This window comes from Triticum aestivum, chromosome 4A (assembly GCF_018294505.1).
Source record: "Triticum aestivum cultivar Chinese Spring chromosome 4A, IWGSC CS RefSeq v2.1, whole genome shotgun sequence".
Taxonomy (NCBI): Eukaryota; Viridiplantae; Streptophyta; class Magnoliopsida; order Poales; family Poaceae; genus Triticum; species Triticum aestivum.
The window spans coordinates 176,143,341-176,163,128 of NC_057803.1; the positions used below are offsets into that span (position 1 = coordinate 176,143,341).

Below are 19,788 nucleotides of genomic sequence, written 5' to 3' on the forward strand. Positions count from 1 at the left end.
GATCTTTCGGGCTTCGACGATCTCCGAGCGACGGATCGCAGGAAACCCCGCGTCTGACAGACCGATCTGCCGTTCGCGGATTCCGCGGGATGCGAAATTTGGGGACGCGCGCGAAGCGGAGCGGACCGCGGCGTTCGGATGGGACGGGATATAGACGGCTCGATCTCCGCGCCGCTTTCTTCGCCACGTATCCCGTCTGCATAACTGTTCCTGGATATGATTAGATCGACCGGGCCCACCTGTCATCCACTCGGAAGGGACCTTATAAATGCGCCCGGCGAGGATTTTTTGTACTGTGCCTTAGCATTCTCTCTCTCTCTGCTCCCTTCGTCCCCGTCCAGCGCGCTCGCTCTCGCCCCCGCACAACTTCCCCTCGCGCGTCTCGCCGGCAACCATGGCCAAGGAGAAGACGGCGGCGCTGGAACGCGCGAAGAAGGCGTCGGCGTCGGAGAAGGCGAAGGGGAGATCTACCAGCCGCGGCGGGTCTTCGTCCAGATCCCGCCTGCCGAAGGGCTGGGTCCAAGGAGACTGGATCCAGTCGACCATCACAGAGAAAGATCTCCTCGACATGGCCAACGAGGGCTTGATCCCCCATGGAGCTGCGAGGCTTCCGGGGAAGGAGTGGCAGCCCCAGCCAGAAGAGGGTGAGTGCGTGCTCTTGGCCACCCATGTTGATCGTGGATTTTCTTTGCCGCCGAGTATTTTCTTCCGTGGCTTCTTGAACTTCTTTGGAGCGCAGCTCCACCACTTTACCCCAAATTCTATCGCCTATCTTGTTGCGTTCGTGTCCATGTGTGAGGGTTTTCTGGGCTGTCGACCGCACTGGGGCTTGTTCAAGCATATATTCACATGTCGCTCTCAGACCGTGAAGAAGGCGAGCCCAGGCGACGAAAGAACCCGAGTTGTCCAAATGTGTGGGGGCCTGGGGATCCAGGTGAGGAATAAGAGCACCTTCCCGCCCATGACCTTTCCCGAGTCAGTCAGAGGCTGGCAGTTGACCTGGTTCTACTGCCAGGACCAGTCGACGCCGGGGCAGTCGAGTGGACTCCCTCAGTTTACCATGGACCGAGTGAACAAGCCCTCCTCTCTGAAGTTGATCCCGGAGGAGAAAGCTGACGTGAAGATGTTGATGGAGCGCGTGGTGTAGTTGGTTCGGGAGGGAGTGACGGGCATGGATCTCCTGGAGGTCTTCCTTAGGCGTCGTATCCAGCCCCTTCAGTTCCGGAGCCACTGCATGTGGTTGTACTGTGGGACTGAAGACGAGACTCGAGTCCATCCAGAAGCAGTCGACGATGTCACTGGAAAGATGGATGGCCGCCGTTATCGGAAACAAGGATAACCCACGCGGAGCCAGAAGGATTCCTCCACTCGACCGCAACAGTGATCCAGACAAGGTATGTCTGCTCTGCTCTCCACTGTGTTCTTGTCATACTCATTTCTGTTTATTCTGCCGATTGGTCGATTGACCCTTGTCTTGATGTCTATCAGGCCCTCACCGAGCTGTACTCGATGCCCAATGGAGCACAGGCTCCGACTGAAGAGGGTGAGGCGAGTGGGGGCGAGAGCCAGGAGGAGGAGGAATGGGACTCGGACGTTGCCGAGGATGATGATGACGATGACGACGATGACGGAGATGAAGATGACGCTGAGGACGAGGAAGAAGAGGAGGAGGAGGTCATACCACCGCGCTCAGAAAGGCGGTCGAAGCTTGTCCACGACCCTTCGACTGAACGTGGCAAGGGGGTTGCGACCGTTGCACAGTCGACCAAGCGCCCTCGGACTACCTCTCTGGCGCCGACTGAAAAGGCGCCGAAGCAGCCCCGGGCGGCTCCGTCGAAGCCGACCAAGCTCCTGCCGAAGATGAAGGTGTCCATCCCCACCATATCAGGGTAATCGTGCTGCTTAAGTCTTCTTATTTCGTGTGAACTTTGTCTCTGGTCGACGCTGAAGTTAGTCGACTGATTCTTTGGAGTTGCAGTGCTGCTACTTCTGAGACCTCAGCCCGGGCTGATGACCATGAGATGGAGGACGCAGCAACTTCAAAACCAGGTACTATATTCTTAACACCGTTTTTAGTCGACTGACTCACGATCTCTGATCCTGATTCTTCTCTGTAGCTCCACCCAATGCTGTTATCAATCTCCCTGATGATGATGAGGATGAGGAACCGCTGAAGCGCAGAAGGAGTAGGAAAGCGTCCGCCAGCAGGGTGCCCCAGGACGTGACGGCGCCTGAGATTCTGATTGCGGAGGAGGAGAACACCACTCGACACACGGTGTCCTTCGCAAATCCACTGACGAGTGCTCAGCAGCCCTCCCTCTTCATGACGCACCACGTCCCAGAGGACCAAGCTGGCGCGGTGAAGGAGGCGATACGTCAGGCAGGAATCATGATGGAGCAGTTGAAGACCATCCGGGATGCGAGCCAGGCGGCTTATGATGCCAGTTCTGCCCTCCAAAGCAATGTTCAGGTCAGTCGACCACCGTTTGTTCTGTTAGGATATGCTACCAAAAACTTTTCCTTTCCAGAATTTATAATAGTCACCGAGTGGGTGTGTCGATTAAACTCCGTGTTAGCGGGGGCACGCTGAGTGCACCCGCTGGGTGTAGTCCCCAAGGCTAAGGTCGACTGCTGGCAGTCGGCCTTAGGCTTTATAATTTCAGCCTTTCTGTCATTCGACCAAGTCGACTGGATTTCGCAATCCGGTCGACTGGTCGACTCTGTCTTTAATAGGATTAGTGGGGGCACGCTGAGTGCACCCACTGGGTGTAGTCTCCAAGGCTAAGGTCGACTGCTGGCAGTCGGCCTTAGGCTTTATGATGTCGATCTTTCTGTCAGTTGACTATGTCGACTGGATTTCACAAACCGGTGGGGGCACGCTGATTGCACCCACTGGGTGTAGTCCCCGAGACTGTGGTCGACTGCTTGCTGTCGAATACAGTCTTAAAGAATACATCCCCCTTTTTTTTGAGGTCGACTGGTCGACTTTATCTTCAACAGGATTAGTGGGGGCACGCTGAGTGCACCCACTGGGTGTAGTCCCCGAGACTACGGTCGAATGCTTGTATTCGGCTGTAGTCTTAGAAACGTGTGATTTTTCCTTTTTCACTCGGAAGTGAATTATATTTGACATTTAGTCGACTGGTTCTTCGCAGAACTCCTGTGATCTTGTGGCTCGCTACTCTGAGCTGGAAAACAAGCACACTCAACTCGAGCTGAGCTTGAAGCTGGTTCAGGAGAAGCTGACGAAGGCAAAGGAGGAGACCGAAGGTATGTTTGGTGAGACCCTGACGACTGCTTTTCCCCTTGCTTGTTTCAAAATCTGATCTTGCTGTAACTTGCAGGTAAGGTAAGGGAGGCCCAACGGAAGAAAGACCTCGAACTAGCTGAGAAGATCAAGCTTGCTGACGAGAAGTTAGCTTCAGTCACCAAGCTTGAACAAGACAATACCAATCTGAAAGCTGCTCTTGGGATCGCCAACAAGGAGGTCGGTCGACTGAAAACTGATAAAGCTGCCCTGACCGACCAAGTCAGTAAGTTGACTGGGAAGAAAAATGATCTGGAGGCCTTCCTGAGTGGTCTTGCCAAGAAGCTGTTTCTTATGCTTGAAGGTAAACCTCTATGCTCGGCAAACATTTCCAATCGTGGTTTTTCCATTCGACCATCCCCTTGACTCAGTGATCATCCTTGCAGAATTTTGCCAAAACTTTGAAGAAGAAACTAGCCGGCTGGAGCCAAACCTCGACCCCGTCAATTCTCCGGTGAACGACGAAGTTGCCATGGATGTTTTCCGACTGGAGTCTCGTGTTGCAGCTGTCGTGGACTATCTCGCAAGGCTGAAGGCCGCCACATCTCGCATCGACTCGACGCTCTGGCCTGGGGAGACACTTCAGAATGACCTTGAGTCGCTGATGGCTCGCTTGAACACGATCCCTGGTCGAGTGCAAGAATGGAAGAAGTCCTCGGCTCGGTGCGGTGCAGATGTTGCTCTGTGTCTGGCCCGAGTCCACTGCAAAGATGCGCGAGAAGAGAAGCTGGCGGCCCTCCGGGTGGCCAACACCAAGAAACATGACTTCAGGTCCTTTATGGAAACTTTCCTTGCGGCTGCCACTCGGATCGCCGACGGAATTGACCTTGATGAGTTTGTTGCACCTTCCAGCCCTCCACAGGAGGGGTAAAAAACTTCTTCTAGCTCGACGCTTTAAATTTGCCTCGGTATGCCGAGTGGAATTGTAACCGATAAACCTTAACGGGCTTAACGCCTGAGCACTTTCGGTTCCTTTAGATATCGATTCAAACTTGAATTTGGTGCTTGAATACGATTGCTTTTGGCTCGAAATGTCTTTTGCAGGTTCAAAGCAAGGGGCCTTTACTGCAATCGACTTATTCTTTAGTCCACTTAGGCGAGCACTGGGCTGCAGCTAAGCCTCCGAGTGAGAGGTTTGCTCTTCACTCGGTAGGATTTTGATAACTTAGGCTAGCACTGGGCTGCAGCTAAGCTTCCGAGTGAGAGGTTTGCTCTTCACTCGGTAGGATTTTTATAACTTAGGCGAGTGCTTGGACTGCAGCTAAGCCCCCGAGTGAGAGGTTTGCTCTTCACTCGGTAGGATTTTGATAACTTAGGCGAGTACTTGGACTGCAGCTAAGCCTCCGAGTGAGAGGTTTGCTCTTCACTCGGTAGGATTTTGATAACTTAGGTGAGTACTTGGACTGCAGCTAAGCCTCCGAGTGGAAGTCCGGCTTACCACTCGGTAGGATTTTTATATCTTAGGCGAGTGCTTGGACTGCAGCTAAGCCCCCGAGTGAGAGGTTTGCTCTTCACTCGATAGGATTTTTACAAACTTAGGCGAGTGCTTGGACTGCAGCTAAGCCCCCGAGTGAGAGGTTTGCTCTTCACTCGGTAGGATTTTGATAACTTAGGCTAGCACTGGGCTGCAGCTAAGCCTCCGAGTGAGAGGTTTGCTCTTCACTCGGTAGGATTTTTATATCTTAGGCGAGTGCTTGGACTGCAGCTAAGCCCCCGAGTGAGAGGTTTGCTCTTCACTCGGTAGGATTTTGATAACTTAGGCGAGTACTTGGACTGCAGCTAAGCCCCTGAGTGAGAGGTTTGCTCTTCACTCGGTAGGATTTTGATAACTTGGGCGAGTACTTGGACTGCAGCTAAGCCTCCGAGTGGAAGTCCGGCTTACCACTCGGTAGGATTTTGATAACTTAGGCGAGTACTTGGACTGCAGCTAAGCCTCCGAGTGGAAGTCCGGCTTACCACTCGGTAGGATTTTTATATCTTAGGCGAGTGCTTGGACTGCAGCTAAGCCCCCGAGTGAGAGGTTTGCTCTTCACTCGGTAGGATTTTGATAACTTAGGCGAGTACTTGGACTGCAGCTAAGCCTCCGAGTGGAAGTCCGGCTTACCACTCGGTAGGATTTTTATATCTTAGGTGAGTGCTTGGACTGCAGCTAAGCCCCCGAGTGAGAGGTTTGCTCTTCACTCGGTAGGATTTTTACAAACTTAGGCGAGCACAGGGCTGCAGCTAAGCCCCCGAGTGGAAGTCTGGCTTACCACTCGGTAGGATTTCGATAACTTAGGCGAAACGGATTCGCAGCTAAGCCTCCGAGTGGGAGTCTGGCTCACCACTCGGTAGGATTTTTACAAACTTAGGCGAAACAGATTCGCGGCTAAGTCACCCACTGAGGGGGAATTTTATTGGACAAAAATAAAAAGTGACAAAAATTATGGAGGAACTATGACACTATTATTTTGAGGTCCATGAACTACAGAAGTACTTTATTGCAACTCATCCGAGTGATAAACCTTAAGTGTAAAATGGGCGGAGTAGTTCCGCGTTCCAAGCTCGGGGCTCGTCGATATTATGCTCGACGTTGTAAAGATGGTACGCCCCGTTGTGGAGAACCTTGGTGACGATGAAAGGACCTTCCCAAGAAGGAGCAAGCTTGTGTGGTTTGTGCCGATCCACTCGGAGAACCAAATCTCCTTCCTGGAAGGCTCGACCTCTCACATTTCTGGCGTGGAAACGACGCAAATCTTGTTGGTAGATGGTCGACCGGATCAGAGCCATCTCCCTTTCTTCCTCTAAAAGGTCGACTGCGTCCTGCCGCGCTTGTTCAGCTTCTGCTTCGTTGTAGATTTCAACTCGAGGAGCATTGTGGAGAAGATCACTCGGCAAAACCGCTTCAGCTCCGTAGACCAAGAAGAATGGAGTTCTTCCGGTCGACCGATTAGGTGTGGTCCGCGGTCCCCAAAGCACTGAGGGAAGTTCGTCGACCCAAGCTCCAGTTGCATGCTTGAGATCACGCATCAGTCGGGGTTTCAATCCCTTGAGAATCAGGCCATTGGCTCGCTCTGCTTGTCCATTCGACTGCGGATGGGCGACTGAAGCGTAGTCGACTCGTGTGCCTTGAGAGCTACAGAAATCTCTGAATTCCTCCGAGTCAAAGTTCGACCCATTATCCATAATGATGTTGTGCGGGACTCCATATCTGAATATTAGTTCCCTGATGAAGCTAACAGCAGTACCGGCGTCAAGGTTCTTGATTGGTTTAGCCTCAATCCACTTGGTGAACTTGTCGACTGCCACCAGTACATGCGTGAAGCCACTTCGCCATGTTCTCAAAGGACCGACCATATCCAGCCCCCATACTGCGAAAGGCCAGACGAGTGGAATGGTCTTCAGGGCTGATGCAGGCTTGTGCGACATATTTGAGTAAAACTGACATCCCTCGCACTTATCCACTATCTCCTTTGCCATCTCATTCGCCTTTGGCCAGTAAAATCCGGCTCGGTATGCTTTGGCCACAATTGTCCGAGAGGACGCGTGATGACCGCAAGTCCCCGAGTGAATATCATTAAGGATGATTCGACCTTCTTCCGGCGTTATGCACTTCTGACCGACTCCAGTCGCTCTTTCTCTGTATAACTGTCCTTTGATTACGGTAAAGGCCTTGGATCGGCGGACGATCTGTCGAGCCTCTTCCTCATCCTCCGAGAGCTCTTTTCTCAAGATATACGCGATATATGGAACTGTCCAGTCGGGAATGACCACCAAGACCTCCATGATCAAGTCGACCACCGCTGGGACTTCAACCTCAGTCGGATCTGTGGCACTCTTGGGCTGTGGAGCTTCTTCGGTGAAAGGATCTTCTTTGACTGACGGAGTGTGTATATGCTCCAAGAACACACCACTCGGAATGGCTTCTCTCTTGGATCCTATCTTTGCTAGATCATCAGCTGCTTGATTTTTCAGTCGGGGTATATGATGGAGCTCCAACCCCTCGAACTTCTTTTCCAGCTTCCTCACTGCACTGCAGTATCCAGTCATGGCTGGGCTTCTCACGTCCCACTCCTTCATCACCTGGTTTACCACTAAATCCGAGTCGCCATAGACCATCAGGCGACGGACGCCGAGTGAAATGGCCATGCGCAACCCGTATAAGAGGGCCTCATATTCTGCCTCATTGTTGGAGGAATCAAAGTGAATCTGGAGCACATATCTAAGCTTATCTCCTCTGGGGGAAACCAGGACGACCCCAGCACCAGAACCATTCAACATCTTAGAGCCATCAAAGAACATGGTCCAATGCTCCGAGTGAACTTCAGTCGGCTGCTGCTGTTCAATCCACTCGGCGAGGAAATCTGCTATTGCCTGGGACTTAATGGCTTTCTTTGCCTCAAACTTGATATCAAGGGGAAGAAGTTCAATCGCCCATTTGGCCACTCGACCAGTTGCATCTCTGTTGTGCAAAATCTTTGATAGTGGAGCGTCGCTGACGACTGTGATGGAATGATCAGAGAAGTAATGAGCAACCTTCTTTGTGGTCATGTATATTCCATACACAAGCTTCTGATAATGAGGATATCTCTGCTTGGATGGAGTCAAGACTTCAGACAAATAATACACTGGGCGCTGAACTTTGAGAGCTTTTCCTTCTTCTTCCCGCTCGACCGTAAGCACAGTACTGACGACTTGTCCTGTGGCTGCGATATAGAGCAACAGAGGCTCTTTGTTGATTGGAGCAGCAAGCACCGGCTGGGTGGAGAGCAGAGCTTTTAGCTCGGCAAACGCTGCATCAGCTTCTGGAGTCCACTCGAACTTGTCTGCCTTCTTCATCAGTCGGTAAAGAGGCAATGCATTTTCACCGAGTCGTGAGATGAATCGGCTTAATGCGGCCAAGCATCCAGTAAGCTTCTGGACATCGTGCACTCGCACAGGGCGTTTCATTCGGAGAATAGTGCCGATCTTCTCTGGATTAGCGTCGATTCCCCGTTCGGAATCGAGAAAGCCGAGTAACTTGCCACCAGGAACTCCAAATGTGCACTTTGATGGATTGAGCTTGATATCATACCTTCTGAGGTTGGCAAATGTTTCGGCGAGATCAGCGAGCAGGTCGGAACCTTTTCGTGACTTGACAACGATATCATCCATATATGCTTCCACATTCCGACTGATTTGAGTGAGTAGACACTTCTGAATCATTCGCATAAATGTGGCTCCGGCATTCTTGAGGCCGAACGGCATGGTGATATAGCAGAAGCACCCGAATGGAGTGATGAAAGCTGTTTTTACCTCGTCGGGTCCGTACAGACGGATCTGGTGGTACCCGGAATAGGCATCTAGAAAAGATAATCTCTCGCATCCCGCGGTCGAGTCAACAATTTGATCTATGCGAGGGAGAGGAAAATGATCTTTCGGGCAGGCCCGGTTGATGTGCTTGAAATCAATGCACATTCGGAGTGACTTGTCCTTCTTAGGAACCATGACGACATTAGCGAGCCACTCGGAGTGGTATATCTCTCGGATAAATCCTGCCGCCAACAGTCGAGCCACTTCCTCACCAATGGCTTTTCTCTTCTGGACGGCGGACCGCCGAAGATGCTCTTTGACTGGTTTTGCAGATGAGTCGACTCTTAGGCGATGCTCAGCCAGTCCCCTGGGAACACCTGGCATGTCAGCGGGCTTCCATGCAAAAATGTCCCAGTTCTCACGGAGGAACTGGATGAGCGCTTCTTCCTATTTTGGGTCGAGTGTTGTGGAGATGCGGGTCGGAGCTGCATCGGGGTCGGTCGGGTGAATGTGAACAGGCTTCGTCTCACCGGACGACTGAAATGCAGACTCTGTGGCGGGTTTCTTGGATCGCAGCAAGTCACTCGGATCTGCGTTTTGCTTGTATTCCTCGAACTCGACCGCTGTCACCTGGGAATCGGCAATCTTTGAGCCCTTCTGAAAGCACTCTTCTGCCTTTTTCCGATCACCGGTGACAGTGATCACTCCTTTGGGGCCGGGCATCTTCAATTTGAGGTACACGTAACATGGTCGAGCCATGAACCGTGCGTAAGCTGGTCTCCCCAAAATGGCATGATATGCACTCTGAAAATCCACGACCTCAAACGTCAACTTTTATTTGCGAAAATGTTTCGAATCACCAAACACCACATCCAAAGCTATTTGGCCGAGTGACTCGGCTTTCTTCCCAGGTATAACTCCATGAAAGCTCATGTTACTAGTGCTCAGTCGGGACATCGGAATGCCCATTCCTTTCAGTGTGTCTGCATACAACAAATTCAGCCCGCTTCCACCGTCCATCAGCACTTTTGTCAGTCGAGTGCCTTCGACAACTGGATCGACCACCAAGGCTTGCCTCCCAGGGGTGGCAATATGAGTCGGGTGATCAGATTGGTTGAATGTGATGGGTATTTGGGACCATTTCAGATAATTTGCTTTTGCTGGGGCAACCATGTTCACCTCTCGGTTAATGACTTTCAATCGACTCTTGCTTTCCACATCTGCAAAGATCATCAGAGTGGAGTTGATATGCGGATATCCTTCCTCACTGTCCTCCTTGTCTTCGGCCTTGTCCGACTCCTTCTCCTTGTCCTTAGACTGTTTTCCCTGAAACTGCTGGATCAGGAGTCGACATTGGCGAGTGGTGTGCTTCGGGTAGATGATATTCCCCTCTTCGTCTTTCTTCGTGTGGATGTGACATGGCATATCCATTACGTCGTTCCCTTCTTTATCCTTTACCTTCTTAGGGTTCCAGGATCCTTTTGGTTTCCCCTTAAACTTTCCCTGAGTCACGGCCAGAGCCTCTCCAGGAGCTGCTGGTTCATCCGACTCAAGGTCATGTCACCAGTTCGACCAAATTTCAAACTTAATTCTCTGTTCTTGACGCCATCCTTGAAGGCGCAGACTGCCTGGTGATCAGACACATTCTCCACAGTATGGTGCAAAGTGATCCATCTCTAAATATACTCTCTGAGAGTCTCATTGGTCTTCTGCACGCAGACTTGCAACTCTGTCAGTCCAGCTGGTCGCTTGCAAGTTCCTTCAAATGTTCTGATGAACACTCGGGACAGATCTTCCCAAGTGTAAATGCTGCTAGGAGGTAATTGAGTCAACCATGCCCTGGCAGAACCTTCCAGCATGAGGGGCAAATGCTTCATGGCCACCTCGTCGTTTCCACCACCAATCTGAACCGCCACTCGGTAGTCCTCGAGCCAAGTTTCAGGCTTAGACTCACCAGTGAACTTGCTGACTCCTGTTGCCAACCTGAAATTGGGAGGGATAACTGCGGCTCTGATAGCTCTGCTGAAACATTCAGGACCAGAAACATGCACTCGACTACTTGTGTGCGCATCTCTGTCGAGTCCGCCTCGATGGGCTCTGTTCCGGTCGACTAAACCTTGCACGATAATGGATCGCGCGTCGAAGCCTGGTTCTCTGGGGTCGACTGGAACCCTTCGCCCCGTACTGAACTGACGCCTGTCATCTTGCTGCCGAGGAGCGTAAGACCCACCCCTCGGAGGGGAATTGGGCACTCGACGCCTATCATCTCGGTCGAGTCGGTCACCATATTGGTCTCGCCGGTTCTCGCGCCCTTCACGCCGCGGAGGCGATCTGGGGCTGTGAGCCGACTGAACCGTATTCGCAGTGACGGATCGACTGTGAATTCTGTTGCGCGACTGCGACACGGCCGAATTCTGATCTCCTGCTGCCCGGAGCAGATCCCTGATCTGCATCAAGCCTCTGAGTCGGCGGGAAGAGTTGACGTCGACTGTTGTCGGGCACTCGTTGCCGCGCGCGCTCGTCGAGTGCTCGCTGAAGATTCTCCAGTCGAGTGCGTTCGGCCAAGTTGGCCAAACGTGCCTCCTCCAAGGCGCGAGCCTCGGGGGTTTCTCCTGCGATGGGTGTACGCAGGGCATCCACATTCCTGCGGCGAAGTTCCTCTCTTTGCAGAGAGTCGAGTGGCTCGGGCTGGTACTCTTCGTGGTCTCGTGCGGGGTCGCCTCCGCCGCCTGCTCCACCATCACGGGCGAAGCCAGGGGGACTGCAGGGCCCGTCGACCATCAGGATTTCCGCCGCTGGATCACTGCTATCGCACTCGGATGCAGTCTCTACGGAGCCAGTCGACAGATCGAACAGGCCGTAGAGAGATTCGTCGGGCTCGATTGCCGCAACATGAGAGGTGGCCGTCTGGCGAGCCACCGCGTGCCTCACCCACCGCTGAAGCCTCGACCGGCCCGAGCGCTTGCACTGGCGGGAGACCGGGAGGGTGGACGATGGAGGAGTCGATCGATACGGGGTCGACGGTTGCCGCAGCAGAACGCCGCGGACACATGCGCGAAAATGCGTCGCACCGCGGACGGGGAGCGCATCAACGTCGAGTGGAGCCTCCTGGAGCCAGGCGGAGTCGTCGGCGATGAAGGTGAGAGCACCGAGACGGATCTCTCGACCCTCGACCAAAACTCCAGCAGCCACCATCATGAAAGTACTCGGAAGAATCGCAACTTCTCCACAAAATTGCTAAAACACCTGCCCCACGGTGGGCGCCAACTGTCGTGGTTCTAAGCCTGACAGTAGAGTGGGGGGTAGGTATGGAGAGGCAAGGTCCTAGCTATGGAGAGGTTGTAAACACAAGGGATGTACGAGTTCAGGCCCTTCTCGGAAGAAGTAATAGCCCTACGTCTAGGAGCCCGGAGGCGGTCGAGTGGATTATGAGTATCTGAGTTACAAGGTGCCGAACCCCTTGACCTGTGGAGGGGGGTGGCTTATATAGAGTGCGCCAGGACCCCAGCCAGCCCACGTAGGGGAGGGTTTAAGGTGAGTTAAGTCCGGGGCGTTACTGGTAACGCCCCACATAAAGTGTCTTTACTATCATAAAGTCTACTTAATTACAGGCCGTTGCAGTGCAGAGTGCCTCTTGACCTTCTGGTGGTCGAGTGAGTTTTCGTGGTCGAGTCCTTCAAGTCAGTCGAGTGAGTCCCTCGTTGGTCGACTGGAAGGCGACCTCTTCTAAGGGTGTCCTTGGGCAAGGTACTTAGATCAGGTCCGTGACCCTACCCTAGGTACATGACCCCATCAGTGAGATCTGATAGAGATAGATAAACTATAAAGTAAATATTTTTGGCATTTTTAGTTTATAGATCGGAAAGTAAAATATTGCAAAATAGTAGATCAGAAACTAATATGATGGAAAATAGTAGATCGAAAACTTATATGATGGAAACTAAACCCGGGGGGCATAGGTTTCACAAGAGGCTTCTCTCAAGATAGTAAATAATACGATGGGTGAACAAATTACTGTCGAGCAATTGATAGAAAAGCGCAAAGTTATGACGATATCTAAGGCAATGATCATGAATATAGGCATCATGTCCGTGTCAAGTAGACCGAAACGGTTCTGCATCTACTACTATTACTCCACACATCGACCGCTATCCGGCATGCATCTAGACTATTAAGTTCATAAAGAATGGAGTAACACATTAAGTAAGATGGCATGATGTAGATGAATTAACTCGAGCAATATGATGAGAACCTCATCTTTTTATCCTCGGTGGAAACAATACAATACGTGCCTTGCTGCCTCTACTGTCACTGGGAAAGGACACCGCAAGATTGAACCCAGAGCTAAGCACTTCTCCCATTGCAAGAAAAACCAATCTAGTTGGCCAAACCAAACCGATAGTTCGAAGAGAATTACATAGATATCAAATCATGCATAAAAGAATTCAGAGAAGATTCAAATAATATTCATAGATAAGCTGATCATAAATTCAATTCATCGGATCTCGGAAACACACCGCAAAAAAGTATTACATCGAATAGATCTCTACTACCTCGTGAGCATGCGTTGGTTTTCCCTTGAAGAGGAAAGGGTGATGCAGCAAAGCAGCGTAAGTATTTCCCTCAGTTTGTGAGAACCAAGGTATCAATCCAGTAGGAGACCACGCACGAGTCACCTCGTAACTACACAAACAAATAAGAACCTCGCAACCAATGCGATAAAGGGGTTGTTAATCCCTTCACGGCCACTTGCAGGAATGAGATATGATAAATATAATAATAATAAAATAAATATTTTTGGTATTTTTATGATATAGATTGAAAGTAAAGATTGCAAAATAAAATAGATTGGAAACTTGTATGATGAAGAATAGACCCGGGGGCCATAGGTTTCACTAGTGGCTTCTCTCAAGATAGCATAAGTATTACGATGGGTGAACAAATTACTGTCGAGCAATTGATAGAATTGAGCATAGTTATGAGAACTAGTCATCAACCCGTGCAACTGCACAGGCCGGAATTTGGAAAACACATTAATGGTTATTTTTTTGAATTTCTTTATTGTACTTGAATTTTAGGAAGTACGTAGTATTTGCCATGTAGAAGAGGAAAATGTAGTGGTTAAGCTACTTCCTAGTTTGGTGGGCCTTTTTAGAGGTTCATCAACGGTACATAGTTTCATGTCAACATACTCTTATTAAAAATTGATATTCCAATTTGTAAATATTGGATACCTACATCCCCCTTAGGTTTTCTTCCTAAACATAACAATAAATATAAATTACTTAGATTAAATAATGGTACCTCCACAATCAATTCAAATGCTCCCATGATTGCTCCGCGTGTGACTGTAGTTACGTCAAGGATAAACATACTCCTTCCAGTCGATAAAAGTTTCTCATTTTAGACATAATATTAATCATGCTTCTATATTATCCAAAACGTTTGTCCTTTTGAAACATATTGAATAGATGTGCAAAAATAATATGTGTATAATATTGTAAAATTACATTTGTTTTACAATTATAATGTAAGTAGACATTAACGATCAAAGTAAACATCACCTTTTCAATACTATATCATATTCCTTAGACTATGGCATATCATCGTACAAACTTGTAGTTTGAAGTTCAAACAAAAATTGCGCCATAGGTTTGCTCATTTTGCTTTGTGCCTAGATATTAATTAGTGTCTCCATTCTAAATGCTAAATAGCTAGTGGAAACAACCTCGTATGATGAAACAGCGTTTAAAATAAAAAAAACATCAAAACAGGTCAGTACTTGGGAAGGGTGATGGTCCATAAACATGCAAAATTTCTTGTTTAGACACATGTGCATCTTGCAGGTATGCAAGAAACAAATTCGATATGAATAGTGATATTTTTCATTCCTCACTACTATTTAGTGCTGAATTTATTTCGTTTGCGCGCCCCAGCTAAATTTAAATTTGGCTATGTTACTTCACATGTTTCTGCAACATCACCCTCTCAACGTATTATACTCTTCGAGATTATTTTTGACCCTGTAAATGTGGTTTGCATGTCGTTTACACAGCTTCCCCCATGTCTATTTCCTATTAAAATCTATATGATGTTTTAGAAGTGTACGTCTCTCTTTGATAATTAATTTGTTTTCTTCAGAAGTTGCCCGTATTACAAACGTTTTACAGTATAGTGTTTGAAATTCATACAGAAAGTAATGATCAAAATAGTATGGAAAAACATAGAAGGCTCAAGCTGACTTGGTAATTAAAGTGGAAATCCTAGAAGGGGTATATCTGTCCCTAATATTAGTTGTGGAAATTGTTTTCCTCGAAAGCTGTCCCGCTTACAAATGTTCGACAATCTAGTGTTTGAATATTCTTACAAAAATTAATGATCAAAATAGTACATACAGGGCTCATGCTGACCTGGTAGGTTGAAATTTTTAGAAAGTGTACGCCTATCTTTGATAACTAATTTGTTGTGGAAATTGTTTCCAAATTTGTTTTAATCAAAAGTTGCCCGCCTTACAGTTGGACAATCTACTGTTTGGATTTTCGTACAAATTAATGATAAAAAATAGTATTGAAAATGGTAAAGTGAAAGTTTTGTGTGTTGATTATGGGTTTGTCATAGCATTGAAACTGATCAAAGATCAGCTCATGCTCGAAACGCATCCAGAGAAAGGCCAGCGTCATGATGAAGCTTGGCCTGGGATGAATTTGCCTCAATATGCTCTTGCACACTACGACAAACTTGTACCCCGTTACGTAGTATGTGTCCCTGTAGAGGAGCCAACACATATATACTTCTATGCCACAACTTCTATTCATGCATATACATGTACTGCTGTGCTGGTAAATTCCTATTTTGTGCGTTATAAACATAATGCATGTAAAAACAATCTTGACTTATCAGGCCTATTAAACAGGACGGAGGAAACTGATTCAAACCTGAATTGAACGTCTCCAATGAACTCTTTTTTCAATCTCATGTTAACTGCTAGTTGCGTATTGCCTGTATATTGTACAAATATATGTCCCAACAACCGCTTTACGGACCATGTCATAGTCCCTACGCTGCTATTATCTTCTGGATCCACCTCTTGCTGAAAGTAAATGTGCTTTCACCATTTACCACTGGAAACCAAGATCGTTTTACTTCACTACTTTCTCCCTTCCATGTACATCATATTCTTCATATCTTGCGTCAATATGATTCTTTATGCGCTTCCATCTGAACAGTCATCGGCCACAACAGCAACTTCCGATGCAGGTGATCCTAATATGCACATGTTAAAACCATCATAGATGGAAACACATTAAGCGATAGCATCAAGATATCAATCAACCAACACGTGCATATTTAGAATCATCATGGACGGGAACGCATCAAACATTAGCATCGAACTACGAAAAATCCAACACATTCAGATTTTAGAACCGTCATGGATGGAAACAGATCAAACAATAGCATCAAACTATCAATTAACCAACACGTTCAGAACCACCTTCTGTTGGCTAAATTATCAACCAATCTAATCATTCGCCAAATTTTTCCTTAATTCAGGAAAAGTAATAATCGATTAAAAGCCCAAGAATCCTATCTCAGTGTATGTACTACTACATGGTCTCTACCTCTCCCCATGAGAAAGATCATTAACCTGAAGAATTCTCGATCAGTCTACTCCACGACACACAATCTCTTGTCCACTGAAGATCGTATGTGAAAAGATTCCGATCGAGTTGAATCCTTGGAGAGCACAACAATATTAGACGGCATGATAGAAATATTTAGGTCCACATCAACGGAAGGCGACCAATTCAAGTATAGACCGTCATGAGAAAATATTCAAAAAATGTGAGAAGAGCTTTGTGAGCATAGCGGATCTGTCAACTCACCTCCTTGGTTCAGATTAAGTTTGAGAGCATCGGAATCCATGCCCGACTTGTTCGCTTCACTTTGTTGGAGATCAATGGATTTCTTCCAGGGAACAGAGAGAGAGGCAGCGGAGATTCCATAGAGAACGATTGCTTCATGTTGAAGATTTTTTTCACAGGGAAAGAAAGAGATAAATTAACATGGAGCTCGCCAAGCTGCTCAAGCGCCTAATTTGACCAGCGCCGCTACTCTGACCCTGACCACTCGATGCTCATTTTATCCATATAGTGTGTGATGTGATCATGTAAGTCATCATGATCCAATCAGGCAATTTAGTTTTATCCTAAGCTGCTCTGCGCGTCCGACACTTACCTGGGACAGATGAGAAACAAAATAACTTCTTTTAATTCGTATGCAGCAAAGTAATCAATGATGGGAACCTCCATCGCTGATTTTAGCAACAATTTTGTGTGATGTCTAAAAGTCAAAATAATAAGGTGTGTCCAGAGACTACAGAAGCAAGAACAGTACATGTCAAAAAAGCATCCACATGTCTACAGTAACAGCCAACAGCCTACATATCAGTATAAACCTTTTATTGGGTTAGATTTTAAGTAGATCTAGCTACTTCTTTCCAGGCAATAGGTTGTGTCATGCAATCAGTAATATTGAAGTAAGGTCGGTGGTAAACTGGTAATGACCCCTTGCTTGATCGATGCAAAATCTGCTATTCACACTATCAAGTATAAGACTGAAATTGAGCCCGTTGACACCATTGCTGAGAAGATTAAAATATGGAAAATATCATCAAAACCCGCTCAAAAAATCCGGGGCTATAGTTCGTGCAGCAACCATATAAAGATCTGATGGAAACATAATAGGATAGTAAAGCCTTCAAAACCAATGTTTACTTAATCTGACAAAAAACTCATGAGCAAGGCGGGGAAGAGAAAAAGGCAGGGAGAAGCACGTACTTGGTGGGAGGCCATGTAGAAAATTGTAGATGTGAGAGATATGTATGCGTACAGTTGATGCAAGCAAACAGCCTCCTAGGAAGGAGAGGCGACAGTAGACACACGGGACAGTAGGTGGCTGTGAATCCCAGCAGAAATTTGGGAAGCTCATCGATTCCTTCCGGTAATCTGGGCATTCACTTCATTGTCGCGCTTCCCCTTGCTGGCCGTTGCCTTCTCAGCCGCGGCCACCGGACTGGACGCCTGCTCCTTCTTCGCCGGTGTGGGATTGGGCTTGCTGAGTGTGGCCTTCCCCACCCCCCATAATTGGACTGCTCCTGGTCCGGCAGCGACGGAGGTCACTGCTAGCTGCAGACGTGTGGTGCATGGATGGGAGAAGATTGAGGAGAGTTAGGTCAAGTATTGTTTACCCAGATCGGGATCAATGGGGACGCGGTGACTGGGTGCTTGTTTTAGATTACGGGCAGAGGCGTGGCTCATGGGTCGTGCGCGTTGCAGAGGAAAAGTTTTTTTTACATCACGTTGTAGAGGAAAAGTTAATCTGACAGCCTATTATAGCCAACATATTAATCGGATGGATGATTTTTTTTAAATGTGAGGGTGAAGCAAGACGTGGAGGTTGGGTCAGACTTGGTCTTTGTTACGTGTAGATTGGATCTGTTTTTTACCACAAAAGTAACGTAGATCGTAGGGTCAAGGTAGACTAATTAGATAGATCAACGCTTAATATATTTTTAATGATGTGGATTTACGTGGAGGCTCGTATGATGCATCCAATTAGTAAATATAAGATATATAGGTATGATTATGTATATAGGCATCACGTTCGTAACAAGTAGACCGACTCCTGCCTGGATCTACTACTATTACTCCATACATCGACCGCTATCCAGCATGCATCTAGAGTATTAAGTTCATAAGAATGGAGTAACGCTTTAAGCAAGATGACATGATGTAGATGTATAAACTCATGCAATATGATATAAACTCCATCTTTTTATCCTCGATGGCAACAATACAATACGTGTCGTTTCCCTTTCTATCACTGGGATCGAGCACCGCAAGATTAAACCCAAAGCTAAGCACTTCTCCCATTGCAAGAAAAATCAATCTAGTAGGCCAAACCAAACTGAAAATTCGAAGAGACTTGCAAAGATAACCAATCATACATAAAAGAATTCAGAGAAGATTCAAATATTGTTCATAGATAATCTTGATCATAAATCCACAATTCATCGGATCACGACAAACACACCGCAAAAGAAGATTACATCGAATAGATCTCCAAGAGAATCGAGGAGAACTTTGTATTGAGATCCAAAGAGAGAGAAGAAGCCATCTAGCTAATAACTATGGACCCGAAGGTCTGAGGTAAACTACCCACACATCATCGGAGGGGCCATGGAGTTGATGTAGAGGCCCTCCGTGATCAATGCCCCCTTCGGCAGAGCGCCGGAAAAGGCCCCAAGATGGGATCTCACGGGTACAGAAGGTTGCGGCGGTGGAATTAGGTTTTCGTGGTTCCCTCTGATGTTTTTAGGGTACGTAGGTATATATAGGAGGAAGAAGTAGGTCGGTGGAGCCACGAGTGGCCCACGAAGGTGGAGGGTGCGCCCAAGGGGTAGGCACGCCCCCTGCCTCGTGGCCTCCTTGTTGATTGCTTGACGTCCACTCCAAGTACTCTGGATCACGTTTGTTCCAAAAAATCACGCAGCCGAAGGTCTCATTCCGTTTGGACTCCGTTTGATATTCTTTTTTTGCGAAACACTGAAATAGGAAAAAATAGCAATTTGGGCTGGGCCTCCAGTTAATAGGTTAGTTCCAAAAATAATATAAAAGTGTATAAATAAGCCCATTAAAAATCCAAAACAGAATATATAATTGCATGGAGCAATCAAAAATTATAGATACGTTGGAGACATATGAATCTCCAAGAACATCGAGGAGAACATGGTATTGAGAATCAAAGAGAGAGAATAATACATCTAGCTACTAGCTATGGACCCGTAGGTCTGTGGTAAACTACTCACGCTTCATCGGAAGGGCAATAGAGTTGATGTAGAAGCCCTTCGTGATCGAATCCCCTCCGGCAGGGTGCCAGAAAAGGTCCCTAGATGGGATCTCACAGGTATAGAAGGTTGCGGCTGTGGAGAAGTCTTCTCGTGGATGCCCCTGATGGTTTGGGGACATATGGGAATATATAGACGAAAGAATTAGGTCAGGAGGTGCACGAGGGGCCCACAAGGGTGGGGGGCGCCCTACCCCCTCGGCGTGCCCTCCGTCCTTGTGGCCGCCTCGTGGCTCCTCTGACTTCATCTTGAAGTCTCATGGTTGTCTTCTGGTACAAGAAAAATCATCGCAAAGATTTTATTC

The 19,788-nt window shown here is 47.9% G+C and overlaps 1 long non-coding RNA gene across 1 annotated transcript; it reads right to left on the reverse strand.

Annotated features, from left to right (window-relative positions):
• Window positions 1-15,548: 15,548 nt before the first annotated feature.
• Window positions 15,549-17,897, reverse strand: LOC123085759 (uncharacterized). The gene is made up of 2 exons (XR_006439872.1): window positions 17,416-17,897; window positions 15,549-16,813 (listed from the first exon to the last, which is right to left on the reverse strand). It is a non-coding gene; the product is annotated as an uncharacterized lncRNA (long non-coding RNA).
• Window positions 17,898-19,788: the final 1,891 nt, after the last annotated feature.